The sequence below is a fragment of the Acanthaster planci genome, linkage group LG10 (genome assembly GCF_054643075.1).
Source record: "Acanthaster planci isolate LZ-2023a linkage group LG10, COTS_SCS, whole genome shotgun sequence".
Lineage (NCBI taxonomy): Eukaryota > Metazoa > Echinodermata > Asteroidea > Valvatida > Acanthasteridae > Acanthaster > Acanthaster planci.
Genome location: NC_141786.1, coordinates 1,704,103 through 1,718,148, shown reverse-complemented (window position 1 = coordinate 1,718,148; position 14,046 = coordinate 1,704,103). Strand labels below are relative to the sequence as shown.

At 42.0% G+C, this 14,046-nt stretch overlaps 2 pseudogenes; one reads left to right on the top strand and one right to left on the bottom strand.

The window, feature by feature from the left end:
- Positions 1-3,059: 3,059 nt before the first annotated feature.
- On the bottom strand, positions 3,060-4,480 carry LOC110983510 (alpha-N-acetylgalactosamine-specific lectin pseudogene; annotated as a pseudogene).
- A 7,328-nt stretch (positions 4,481-11,808) lies between these two features.
- Positions 11,809-12,276, top strand: LOC110983513 (alpha-N-acetylgalactosamine-specific lectin pseudogene; annotated as a pseudogene).
- Positions 12,277-14,046: the final 1,770 nt, after the last annotated feature.

The following is a 14,046-nucleotide window of genomic DNA, read 5'->3' as shown; positions in this document are numbered from 1 at the left end:
CAGACTCGACCTTCCGGTACGTGCCGTCCGTCGCCACGCCTTGAGGAGGAGGGCGCCCTCGCCTTCGTCGGAGGGGCGTGACGTCACAAAAGCGACTTAACATCTTGGACGCACAGCTATTTGACTGCACGTCTAATAATTAGTGTGCCCGTTTCAGTTTCTGGTCACTTCCTAAATGCAAAGTGGTATGCTGGAAATGAGAGGGTGGCAGTAGTCCACGGAGATTTCCTTTTGCCTAGCTTCAACAAATGCACTAATATTTGATGGCACGTTGTCAGCAAGCCCATCCTCACAATCTCCCAAAAAAATTTCTATGGAACTGAGTTCAGAACTGCTCCTGGGCTAGCCTATAACTTTGACTTTGTTCTTGGTCAAGACTGAGGCCCCGTCGATTCATTTTAAAATAAAACTTTCATCGAATGTTCTACATGCCAGGACTCATTCGTGCTTCCTGGCAAAGCTTAGCCTCTACACGTCCATTGCCGTAGTCCGAAGGGGATTTACAGGCAGGTTTTAGCCAGTAGTCATTGCTCAAACGGCGAGCAATAGGGCTTACACTCACATTTGCCTTCGTATGATGCAGATAGAGCTGCTTATATCTTTCGACAACTTGGGATCGATCCTTCAAAACAATTCTTTGCATTTCATGGTCATTGAGGGATTTTTCCTTGGACGACTGCCTCTCTTCTAGTTAGAATATGAGTCGTCTTTTTGAAATGTTGAAATGGCATTGTGCATAGCAGTCTTGCTGCAACCAATTCCCTTGCTAAGTTGAAGTTCCGAGTAGCTCTCTTGATGGTCTCTCGAACCTGGCTCAGAGCGGAGTTTTACGCATGCTGCATTACAGTCACAATTCCACACTAGACCTGCCTTGAAAAAAGATTCTTTCAAATGGGCTCATAGAACTGCGTTGATGTATTGACCACTGTAAAAAAAATCGATGTTTCGTACTCCGACGGAAGGTTGAAGAAAATCCTTCTTCTTCACTGGCTCTGTGTCGCTAACCTCATCCTCCTCACTGCCATTTATGCCCACGTCACTGACATTATCGTCGTCGTCATTTCTCTTCCCTCGAGATAAACACCGATGCAGCTAGAACGTTGTCTGACTGACACAGTTATTTGCTCACTTTACAATGATATATATATGAGATATAATTCGGCAGTCCAATTTGTGTGATTTTTCAAAACAATGCATACTATATATAAACATTGAGAGAATTTTGGTGAAATCTCAAGGAAAACATTTTCTTTATAATGTTTGATGTTCAATATACCAGTAACTGTTCGGATAGACAAGTTGCGTGTCTGGCTTGTGCCTGTCACTATGGCAAGGACAATCACAATAGAAGTAATCAAACGGGCTGTGTGTCTCTGGTGTTCTTTGATTTCTCTCTCTTTTTTTCTTCTTTTTTTTAACTCATGAATATATACTTGTGTCTACACAACTGAATGTGGGGAGACAGGTCTTTTGACCACAGTGATTTTATTACTTTTGTCTTTCCTGTGCCCATCCCTTTGCGATGTACGTTGTTGGCATGAATAAAATGATAATAATATTTTCCAAATAGCGCCTTCTAGTAACTGTGGCGAACTAGAGTGCAACCTCGTTTCCATGAATACGATATTGCCGCGCCATATTTGTTTGCATCCATGCCCTTGGTGATTTTTGAAGGAACGTGTTCCGGTTCGCAGCCTATCGGGTCGAAGTTTACTAAAGTAACCCTATGCCTAAAAGCGCACTATAAGCAAACCAGTACGGCGAGAGTGAGACAAGTCGTTAAAGCTAAAGCCTTTGGAACCACAATCCCTAACGTTTTTGGGGACAATACTTAACAAAATACTTGGCATTTGTGAAGTTGCATGTGACTCGATCTAATCGATAGATGGGCCTAATTAATAGTATGTCCTAAACGGTGCAAGCAGATGGAGTTCATTTTAAACCATTAAAATTGGCCATATTTAGAACTAGGTTGGTTGTTAAAAGACTGGCTAAACATTTTATTTATCCATAAATAACTAAAAAGACTCTTAAATAAGTTTATATCAATTTTCAGGAGAAGAAAGGTTTTCCTCAATAAGTTTAAGTAAATAACACTATTAGCATTCACTGATGATTAAATATTTTCCGAAGGCCTAACTGACAGGAAACTCACCAGTTGAATGAAACAGAACTTTTTACATACACTTGAAAAAAAGTCAGCCATTGGTCGAATGATTAACGTTCTTTATTTGCTGCATTTTAAATAAAACCTTCCTGGAATCTCTTTCAAAATGAGTTAATGTCGTTGGTACCAGTCACCATGGTTTCGTATAAAAGATGTCCATGCAAGCTTGGAACCAATATTAAAGTATTTGATGCTGAAGATAGACGGCAAATTCTGCGCACAATGTTGAGACTCGAGTGACCCTGCGAGCGTGTGGCATCTGATACGTTTTAGGCCTGCAATATTATCCCAGACCACCTGCCCGTTTATCAAATTTCTTCTTTCTGTTCAGTTTCAAATGTACTCAGGTAATTTAGACTCTTGTTTTAGCAAACTTAACACGTTTTGCGTAGACAGTTTAGCAGTCAAACGTGATGTTTATATAGGAATTCGATAGAATTGTTTATAATTACTTTTCAGACGCGGTAACAAGGCCTGCCCTACATTGTGCTTTGTTTATACGCACATTATACCTATTGTTGTCTCAGTCAGTATTTACAAAACACATACTAAAAACAGTAATAATTGTGAAATCTATCATCTCATCATTCCAAAACAAAATGACTAAGTGCAGGCGCACTGCAGTCGTTAGCCTAGCGTTAGAGTTGATACGTCCAAATTTTGAAGATACTGATGGAGTCCCTCGATGCAGGTGCTTACCAAATATCTGAGATACCTGTCCACCCTGTTCTCATTCTATTTGAATTGTGTATGCTTTGTTGTCACCATTCTATTTTTTACGAATAATGAAACCAAAACAGCACAATTAGTATTCGGGAGATGATAAATACCAGTTCAGTCATGCAAAACGAAAGACACATCGGAAAACAAACTGAAGTGAAAACAGAGTTGGTTTGATTGTAACATGCTTTGCTGAGATGTAAACGATGACTGACGTTTAATGAAATAAATGACAAGCTAAGAGATCGTTGATCTTTTGTTATTGAACACAGTCAACCGGACTTCATCATACATAATATGCTCGTTTACTTATAATTTTTTTTATGCATTGCACTTTACCTTAACGTTTAATTCCAACGCTTCTTCTTCCGTCACTAAAATGTCAAATACTTCCATTTACAATCAAATACAAAAACTGTGTTACTCGACTGAATCAAAAGACGTAACGGTTCAAAGTGATTAAAGAGCCCTGCGTGACTTTCAGGCATAGTTCTTTATGAACATGGATGTGCTCTGTATAATACTGGGAGAAACCAAATTCTAAACGGAATGTTTCATGTTGGGTGAAATACTTTCAAAAACATAGAGTTTGTCGGTTCTTTTTTCCTACAGATAATAATTATAATTGTCGCTAAAAACTAGGGACCTGCGCTCGTATAAAGAAATAGTCAGTTTTAACATTTCTACGAAGAATACCGAATCGGCTAGCGGAATAAGAAATGCAATTATGTGTACAGCATTATTTAAAACATCCAAAGTGCAATCACATGCATTACAGATGCACTTATAGATATCCTTAAAGATGTCCTTACAGTTATTATACTTTGATGGCTGTTATTGATAACTTCCTTGCGAAGACGATATCCTCACGCAACAGCAATTAGCGGCCTAGTTTTGGAAGTGAAGGTGAGTCAGGTTCGTTGAGTGAGACGTCTGTTTCTTTTGGTCTGTCAGTGGTTTCCACTCTGGCCAATTTAATAGTGAATGGTGGGCATCTTGCAGATATACACGTACTCTCTGGAGCATGGGACGACCTCCCAATACTGGCTTGATGGACCAAAGAGCAAACCTGCACAGCTCTCGTCTCTGTTCGTGTTATTTGGTTCGCCGTCCTTCCAGTTAGTGTAGGAGAGACCCGAGCCGTCCAGCCAAACGAAATTCCCCTCTTCCTGCCTGTCAGTCAGGCCCATATAGACGGTATCAAAGGCTGTACCACAGGTGGACTGCCACATGTTGTACATCAGGTTATCTTCCGCTACATTGGTGATGGACACCAGGTGACCTTGCCCGACGTGAGTAAAGAACTGCTGGCAGTGTTTGTCAGCTTCTGCAAAGGTCTTGGGAGTCCCAAAGAAACGGAAACAGTGACTATCGTAGAGGGTCCACAGCGGAGGACAATGCTGGCAGTGTATTTCAAGAAATTTCTGGGCAAAGGTGACAGTGAGACTGGTTAGGAACACCACCGACACGACTCGCAGGAAACCCATATTGGACACCAACGACACGATTTACAGGAAACCCACATTGGCAGTGACGAGCAATTTTATATCCGGCGAGGATACTATGGCATTGCAATTCTGGTTCATCGAATATTGCGTGGCTTAATATAATTGGCTAATGCTTTCAGTGTTGTGTAACTATGATCAACCCTGAGCAGAAGCACCCCCTCATTGGTTGAGAGGAGAAGTATTGGTCGGGAGAGCTCGTTTTTGTTGGTAGCGCGTGCGAATTTCATATTTGTTTATGAACCAACATAATCCTCCCGTGGCTTTCAGCGCTACGGCTAGGTCTGTGTGCAAAAAAGACATTACTACTGTGAACGCTCCCTTACTCTTACAATCTCCCTTACTTGTTTTTTCTTTGTGCTCGGGTTTAAAATTGCCCTCTTAGGATTTGGACACTGTTTACCTGCCCTGGACCCTGCCCTGAACATCCATTATTAAATACATATATTCGTATACAATTAGACAAGGATAAACAGGAACTTTGATTTGTTCTCGAGCTTTGATAGCTTAGCCAAAGTTTATTTAATGGATACCAGAGAGTAGACATTAAACATGTTTATTATGTGTTATATTTTTGTGAGCTCGTGAGGTATGCGGGTGCAGGTATTCAGACACCCCCCCCCCCCTTCTCTCCGACTTTCCAATTTCTGCAGCCCTGCAATTTTAGAGTTTGGATCATTTCCCATGGCTGTGTTACGCGTATAATGTTGGATTCTTTTCACTCGATCCCGGCCCGCATGAGCGAACACTGAATCTGCTGTTGAAAATTAAACCCTAAAACATGTCAACCCAAGGACTGGAATGAGCTGACTGTACTGAGCAAAAACACGTCAACCCAAGGACTGGAATGAGCTAACTGTACTGAGCAAAAACATGTCAACCCAAGGACTGGAATGAGCTAACTGTACTCAGCAAAAACACGTCAACCCAAGGACTGGAATGAGCTAACTGTACTCAGCAAAAACACGTCAACCCAAGGACTGGAATGAGCTAACTGTACTCAGCAAAAACACGTCAACCCAAGGACTGGAATGAGCTAACTGTACTCAGCAAAAACACGTCAACCCAAGGACTGGAATGAGCTAACTGTACTGAGCAAAAACACGTCAACCCAAGGACTGGAATGAGCTAACTGTACTGAGCAATTTAGTAACCGAGGGTCGGTCACATATACCTAAACTCAATTTGAAGAAAGCTTTGATCAGCCGATGCCTTCAAATCGAAGGGTCTGGAGGATTTAAATGCGTGGGCCTTTTCTGTTTGCCCCCTCCTCTCTAACTAATATGCATGTATGTAGCGCATCTCTGACCTTTCCACTTCAGTCGTTTCATGTCAGCTATTTTCGGTAAACACGAATTGATAAGCAGTGACAACTACATGCATTAATCTTGTTGATACGTCTGTGTATCTGCAGTGTGGGGACTAAGGTGGTGATATACTTAGGATTTGCTTCAAACTGGTAACTTGTCATGGTAATGAATTCACAAGTAAATAAACGATTCGTATAATTTTCAAATGCATATCTAAAAACCGTTATCATTTTGTTTGCAGTCATAAAGGTTGAAAACTGTTGCCTGTTAAAGCAAAAATACGACTAGGCAATCTGACAAAGCATCAAATTCGGCCAAATGAATTAACCCTAGCCCAAACCCTATTCCCCTCGCCCTAAACCTTACTCTAACCCAACCCCAACCCTAATAAACCCCAACCCTAACCCTAACTTTAGCTCTAACCGTAACCCTTACCCCATAACCCTAACCCCGTATCCCTAGCCCCATAACCCTAACCCCGTAACACTAGCCCCATAACCCTGAGCCCCTAACCCTAGCCCAAACCCGATCCCCCTCACCCTAAACCTAACTCTAACCCAACCCTATCCCTAATAAACCCCAACCCCTAACCCTAACCTTAACCCTAACCCCATAACGCTAACCCCGTAACCCTAGCCCTATATTAGGGGTATATATATACCCCTAACCCCGTAACACTAGCCATAACCCTAAGCCCCTAACCCAAGCGCAAACCCTAACCCCCTCAACTTAAAACAAACTTTAACCCAACCTTAGCCCTAATAAACTCCAACCCCTATCCCAAACCTTAGCCCTAACCCTAACCTTAGCTCTACCCTAACCCCCTAACCCCAGACCCAACCCTAGCCATGACAATAACACCGTAAACCTAACCGTAACCTAACCCTACCCCGAACCCAAACTCAATTTTGAAAATACAGTAATAACTAACCCTAATCGTAACCAACCCGAACCCCGCAACAATAACTCTAACCCCTAACCCTAACCCCGTAGCCCTAACCTTAGCCCTAAACCCAACACCTTAACCCTAGCCCTACCCCAGACCCAAACTCCACGTGAAAATACAGTAATAACTAACCCCAACCCTAACCCCGTGACCATAACCCTCGCTTTAACCCTTACCTCATGGCCAATGAGGCACGGATTAACTAAATGACAACATTAAGTTTCAGTCAGATCAAAATTAAATCTAACGTGGGTTACTTTTGTGGGGGGGGGGAACTGAATGGGCTATGCGCCTTTTCCGGCGACCATGGCGTAACCAAAAACTTACTGATTTGACACCCATTGCATTTTTGCTGTCTTTTCTGTTGTTGAATTTCCAGCAACTAAGGAATGTTCGTTTCTTTTTAGTTTTCCTGCTTGTGCTTTTCGGGCAGACCTGTCTGACCAGTGTTGGATCAACCATTTACTAGAAAGAGCGGCAGATGCAACGTATTTGTCGCAGCTTTGGGGTAACCCAAGAAGATATGAGACGTATCATTTGTCAGAATTTCTCTTTAAAAAATCAAATTATTCTGCAGTTGAAATCGAACGAGATTTGTAGTTATAGTGAATGGAAATGTTTTTCCATCAATAAAATAGGGAGGCGAGTGCCGCCCGACTGTGCCACCCCTGGATCTCTTACTGTTGAATCTCCGATAATAAACATTATACTCTCTGCACAGCTTTTCTACTGAAACACCGAGAAGAAATGGACCCAATGTGGTTGGGATCGGTTTCACCGTCGAAAATTTAGGAAATTAATATTATAAATGAAAACAAATCAGCATCCAATCCTTTAGCTCACTGTATTTGATCCTAGAAAATTATGTTGTGGGTTCTGCGCCCAGGGACGTGAAAAAAAATGTGGTGAGGGAAAAACCAAAAGTTATGCGGTGTTGACCAAGCATTCAGGCGCACGGACTCCTGAAATTCGCTACGAATCGCAGTTACCGGCTTCCATATAGGACTCTTCTGGGATCTCGGGGTTCCCGACCCACCGCACTTCCTCCCTGCCCATCCATTTAACCCCCAAAAGGGTTCGAGCGACCATGCAAGGGAGGAAACGAGACAAGCCCCTAAGCCCTGGCCGCCGAGTCGGCCATAAGTCTCGAACCTGTACTAAGGCGCTCACCTGGACTTCGCGGACAGTGCCAGCCGCAGAGCTTACCCGCTAGGCTAAGGTACTGCTGGTATTTGACGGAGGTGAATTGGCGTCTCTTATAGCTACTGACTGACAGCAAGCGTTGGGAAAATAAAAGGCGAACTCCTCTGGGAATCGAACCCGGCGTCTAACGATCTCAAGACCGCGAGCTTAACCACTCGGCCATCTCAGGGACATTGCTTTTCACTGTTCATATTAAGGAAATAACAAAGTCATTAACCTTACTGGGAGGCTAGGAGCTTCACGACAGCCTTTTAGGGGGTGACCTTCCGTGGGAAAAAATATCTTCAAAAGTCATCGGTTAATGAATGGCAATTTGAAAAGAAAATGAACAAACATAAAATGGGCTTTAATTTGACGTGCGTCTCGAATACCTGAGAGACTCGTGAGTATTTTTCCCGCTTTTTTGAAGTTCAGATATTTACCACAGTTGGCTAGTTTTCAGCGCCATTGCTACTCCTCTGACACTTGTAGAAGAATGTAAAGTTTGTTTGGTCTGACTCAGCAGTTGAGAAATTGAAGACAATCTTAACAAAGGAACCAGTTCTGGCTGGGCCCAAGTTTGACAAGGCCTTCAAAATAGCCATTGACGCCAGTGACGTTGGTGTCGGAGCAATTTTGCTCTAAGATGACCAGTCAGGCGTCGAACGACCGATCAGTTACTTCTCGAAGAAGTTAAATAAACACCAAGCAAAATATTCCACAATTGAAAAGGAGGCATTAGGCTTAATTCTTGCCTTGCAACACTTTGAAGTGTACATTACGAGTGCCGGTGAAACGATCACTGATACTGATAACAACCCACTTAATTGTGTTTTTGGAGAAGCTGATGACCAAGCTTAGAACCCAGCGAAGATTCTATCGATGGAGATTGATTTTGCAACCTTATCCAGTCAATATTGTCCACCCTACCGGAAGGAACAATGTTATTGCCGATGCTCTGTCCAGAGTTTAGATCTTTTCTGACAGTGGTGTGTATTTCTGTGTCTAACAAGTAAGAGTTTTAATTTGACTTATACATTGTATTTGCTAATTTGCAAGGAGTACGTTTTGATGATAGGGTTTATGTTAAAACCTCTTTTTCTGACTTTCCTGATGGGGGAAATGTCGTTGACCTGTTGACTTCTGCACCATTTCAACCTGTGGTGGCGAGTCGTCTGTGCGGGAGCGACGCTTGTCAGAAAAGTTCGTCCAGACCAAGTGAAGTGCAGAGCTTAATTTTTTTTTCTGTAAGAGACAGTTTGTGGACTGAATCCAGTTCCAGTTTGTGGGAGCATCAAGTTCCCGTATTTGCGACGGTCATCACGCCCTCGCCGTTTCGTCTCGAGCCCGGTCATTCTTATTCAACGTGGTCTTTGCCCCCAATGCAGCTTTTTTTTTTTTTTTTTTTTTTTTTTTACTGTCAAGGACTGAACTGCCATGTTGGGGGTCCAGCCATGTGGGGAGTCCAGCATTCTTCACTGTAGTGCCCGCCAAGCTCTCACTCGTAAGATCATCTTGTATAAATAAGATCTTATCTTGATTCTTTATTAACCTTATCATTGTAAACTAGTTCCAGACGGAATTTTCTTTGTTATCCGTACGATTTACAGGCTTAGTGTTACATTCTCATTTAAGTCATACTTGTTTATTTGTTCCTGATATCAGTGCAATCTTCTTTGATTTCTTTATTGCATCGGAGGAAATTCAAGCTTTGGAATAAATACTGTTTTTAAATAGTTTGGAGTTTTCGGATCATAACACTGGGCGTGAAAATGGCATGATGGACACCGTAAGTTGTCTCTGTACCAAAATGGGCCCTTTGCATTAACAAAACACATCAATGAATTTTTCGCAGTTATAGGCAGAAATGCCACGGTGTATAGTCTACGCACTGTAAAAAGGTTGGTCAATTTTGGGTAGATATTTTGCCCAATGTTGGTAAAAATTATCAATTTAGCAACCTTTGGGCAAATTCTTCCCAATTGGTAAATGTTTGACGAACTGTGACGGAAATCTGACGAACAATGTGGTAGCTTTAACCAAGGTTGACGGAAATAACAAATGCCCAACACTGTTTTGACCAAGGTTTTTACAGTGTAACATAAACATTAACCAACAAACCTGATTTGCACTTGTTGGGGTCAAGAAAGTTCGAAGTCATAAAGTAATCTTCCTTTGGCCAAAAAAAGTGTCCGGCTTCTAGTCAGGATCTGGTTCCAAAATGGTGCGGCGACGCGCCTTTTTTTACCCTCACTTCTTGTTTTTTTTTTTTTTTTAATGGAAATAATGTTGTCTAAAATATAAACGCGCGGTGTCCATCGTGACTACATGCACGGGTAACTCTTGCAGCTACCAACACTGAAACAGACTGCGAATAGATGCCCCTATCCCACAGGTGTTCCCCACCCACTTCCCTTCGACCTATTATGGTTTTAGACCTACTTAAAATCTGAAAGACTTTCACCTTATTTTTCTCTTGATGTCTGGCCTCGAGATCATCGGTGATAAAAAAGCACCTGTGATGCATAGCATTCTTCAGTTTGGGGTAGCCGTAATCTTGTTCCCCAACAAACACTAACTGTCCAGGGGTTGATCCAAGTATTTTGGGGGGTCGGGGGTTCTGAGCAGAGATTTTTTCATGTGTCATTTTTGTGGAAAAGCGGAAAGGACGATGAAAAATTACATGACATATCATGAAGTACATTGTTCACAAGGGTATTGGTGCACTTACTTTAGTTTTTTTAGGATTTGTCTTTTTTTTTTACTTTTTGGAATCTCAGAACGGGGGGGGGTCGACCTTCTATCTGCAATCTTTGAGTCTTGTAGCTGTTAAACGAAACAAGAACAACTCTGGGTCCATTTTGTGAAATTTTATGGCCGAAAGGAACTTTGTTTTTACAAGACATATTTTCATCAAATTCCGAATACTGTGCACAATGCCGTATCATAATGCAAAAAGCAGTGGCGTGACTTTGGGGGGGTGAACGGGGGCAGACCCAGCGAGAGGATGCCCCTGTCCCTCCAGGTGTTCCCCACCCCATATGAAAACATGAATACTCTCCGTTGAATTTATAGAGCTTTGCAACTGCAGCCTAATCTCTTGCAGTACATGCCCCCTCTAAAAACTACATATGCAGCAAGGTGTGCGACGGAGAGAACCCCCCCCCCGCTTTGTGTTGGTCATTGTCTCGCAGGAATCTGGAGAATTCCTTTCAGACATCTTGGGGGATGTGTTAAGTAACAATAGTCTGGAATGTGTATGGGGATTGGACGTGTTGGGGGGGGGTACCCCTCGGTCTCATTTCTTGCTGGGTATAAAAACTGTGTGCCCTCGGGTGTTACCGGGCCGGGCATTCGGCCCTAGTAAGCGCGGCATTATAGCGATCTGCATGGTGTGACTCTCATAGATGCGTACGCCCCCAGTTTACTTTTTTATGAAACTTTTAAAATATACATTTTCTGAAACCAAAGGAAAAAAAATTTAATTTCGTAAAAACAAACATGCGTGAAAACGCTGTCTACGAAACAAACTTAACGACACATACTTCGTTAGTTCCCCCCCCCGCAAATTGGTTGAAAGGAATGCTTCTAACATAACCGAATGTATCAATTATATATTTTGCAAGAACGTTGAAAAACTATTATCTCATTGAAACGAGAATTCCACTTCACCTTTGAACAATAATGTACACTATGGCAACAGCGGCCATTCGTAGAAACGCAGAAAAGTCTTTGTATTCAAATCACACATATTATCTGATATGGCGACTAAATAGGCACATGCTTTTCTTCATGTAGAAATATAAAATATTGGTGTTGGGGCGGTACCAAAAGCAGCCAAGCACCTCCTACGACTGTGGTCTAACTAATCACAACGCAAGACAGCATGTCGATTAACCGAGACTATGGTATAAGAACGATGTTCCTTGAGAAGGCCTTCAATTTGCACTGAGTTTGAGTGAAGAGTCCAACGTCACGATGGCTCTCTGGTTGCGACTTTCCTTCCTGTCTTTGGTTATTATCCTCGGAATGACCCAAGCCGACGAATGCCCACCGTTCTGGACTCGTTTTCAGAATAACTGCTACCGCTTCATGGGCCACAATACGACATGGCAGGCCTCTGAAGACCACTGCCAGGAATTCTTCACGCGTTACGGCCAAAGTCACCTTGCGTCAGTCCACAGCCAAGCCGAACACAAGTTCCTGTTGACGATGTGGAAGACATCGGCTCGGCCGCCCCATTCAGCGTTATGGCTTGGGGCTTCAAAAGTACACGACGATTTTGTCTGGGCAGATGGCACACAGTTTGACTACACCGCTTGGCACACTGGCGAACCCAACAACGCTGGAGGCCAGGAGAACTGCGTCGTTAGCTGGGTAGATGACTGGAATGACACCATTTGCAGCCGCAGCCATCCTCACATCTGCAAAGTGGCTATCGCGTAAAATACTGCTCAAGTGTCAAAATACCACGAATATGCGTGTACCTGCAAGGGAGGACTGCAATGGCAAGTTTTCACTTCCTCGGGTCATCTTGAAGAGTGAACAGCCACACCTCCTCGTAACTGGATTCCCATGGCCTTCTGAAATAGGAACCTGAAAGCAGTCGTCTTTGTCAACTATATGTAAAATCAATTACGTGGCGTATGATGGTGAAGTAACTCATAATGCCAACTCGATCATACTGAAGACAATTGATTTTCAGAGCAGAAAATTCATGAAGCTGCATCGGTGTTCTTGCATGACGCTCTCCCATTTGGTTCTGAGGTTAGAACTGTAAAGCAATGTATACTGGCTGGAAGACAATTATAACAATACGTGTATTAACTAAAAACATTATAACTTGGGAAATTTAACAGAGGTTTCATTTTGCGAGGACAATCACAGGAATAGAATGAGTCACTCCATGAAAGCAAAACTTACGGGGGACTGTCGTGTCAACCTTAACACGTGTTGGTCGTGCTTCAGCTAGAGAATGCTTTAGTGTTAATGAACCTTCGCGTACGTTTGTGAAACCAAACTTTTTCGTGCCAAATTAGGACTTGTGTGCTAGTTTATGATATCGGTATATGGTATTAGTTTAGGAATTGTTTTGAAAAACTTCATGGCAAGATTCCTTTGAATTCTACTGCTCTAAGAAAAAGTAGACTGATCTTTCACCGCTTGTCTGACACAGTGATAATAAATGATAGACATTTTCGATAATCTTTACTTAGATAATAAAAACTATACTCTAATAAATGCGTCATTGAGCAGTTTAGTCCTTGACATAAAAACGTCAGTGTTTTTGTTTTGTTTCTGTTTGTTTCTTTTCTTTTTTGGTTTACGCTTTGCTTGTTTTGGTGTTTTTGATGTAGTTTGGGGTTGTTCTCCGCCTGTTGATTTTTACGGAGGGGTACCAGTATGTGAAGAGGGGAGCAAAGTGGAGACTTAATAATCATTGATTGTTTCTTTTGATTGATTTATTTATTTATTTATTCTGATATCCAACAGCAGAGATCTGCAACTTACAGGTATAATGGAAAACAAAACAAAAAACAACTAATAATAAAAACTGACTTACGGATTAAAAAAGGGACAAATCCAAATTACTTGTAAATAAATGAATAATTGTATAAACATAAACTTGAGTAAATACATTGCCCATTGTAGCATTTTTGACAACCCTGGGGCTCCTATCTTACAGGTCATACAATTATTTATCTTACTTGGGCTGAAACATTGTTGTTGTTTTTTTTTTCAGTAGGCCAGGTAGCTGATCACAGGTTAGGAGTTCTCGTCACTAATGCTTAGATGCCCTGTGTCAAAAGCTACTGACATATTTTGTTTGTATTCTAACCGATAACAAAGCTAACCCTGAGTCCAAGAGGCAAACGGTGAAAGAAAGGAAACAAAAACTTGCAACAGGCAAAACAAACAGAACCAAACAAAAAAGAAAGAAAAAGAAACAAAATCTGGTAATTTCAGCAAGAATATCTGAAGAAAATGTCACAACTAGGCCCTTTATGAATGCAATAATTTTGGCTTGTGCGCAGGACGTTAGACTAGATGAAAAGTCGTAGAGACAGTCATGTTTTGTCTGTCACCGTACGTAATAGCCGAAATTTCTCACCGCAGCTCCGTGTAAGATGTAATAAAATCATGAGGGACAATTAGTTAAAGGGAATAACTTCTCCAAGCAAGGGTGAAAAAGATTACGTTTTAGGTATCGATCGC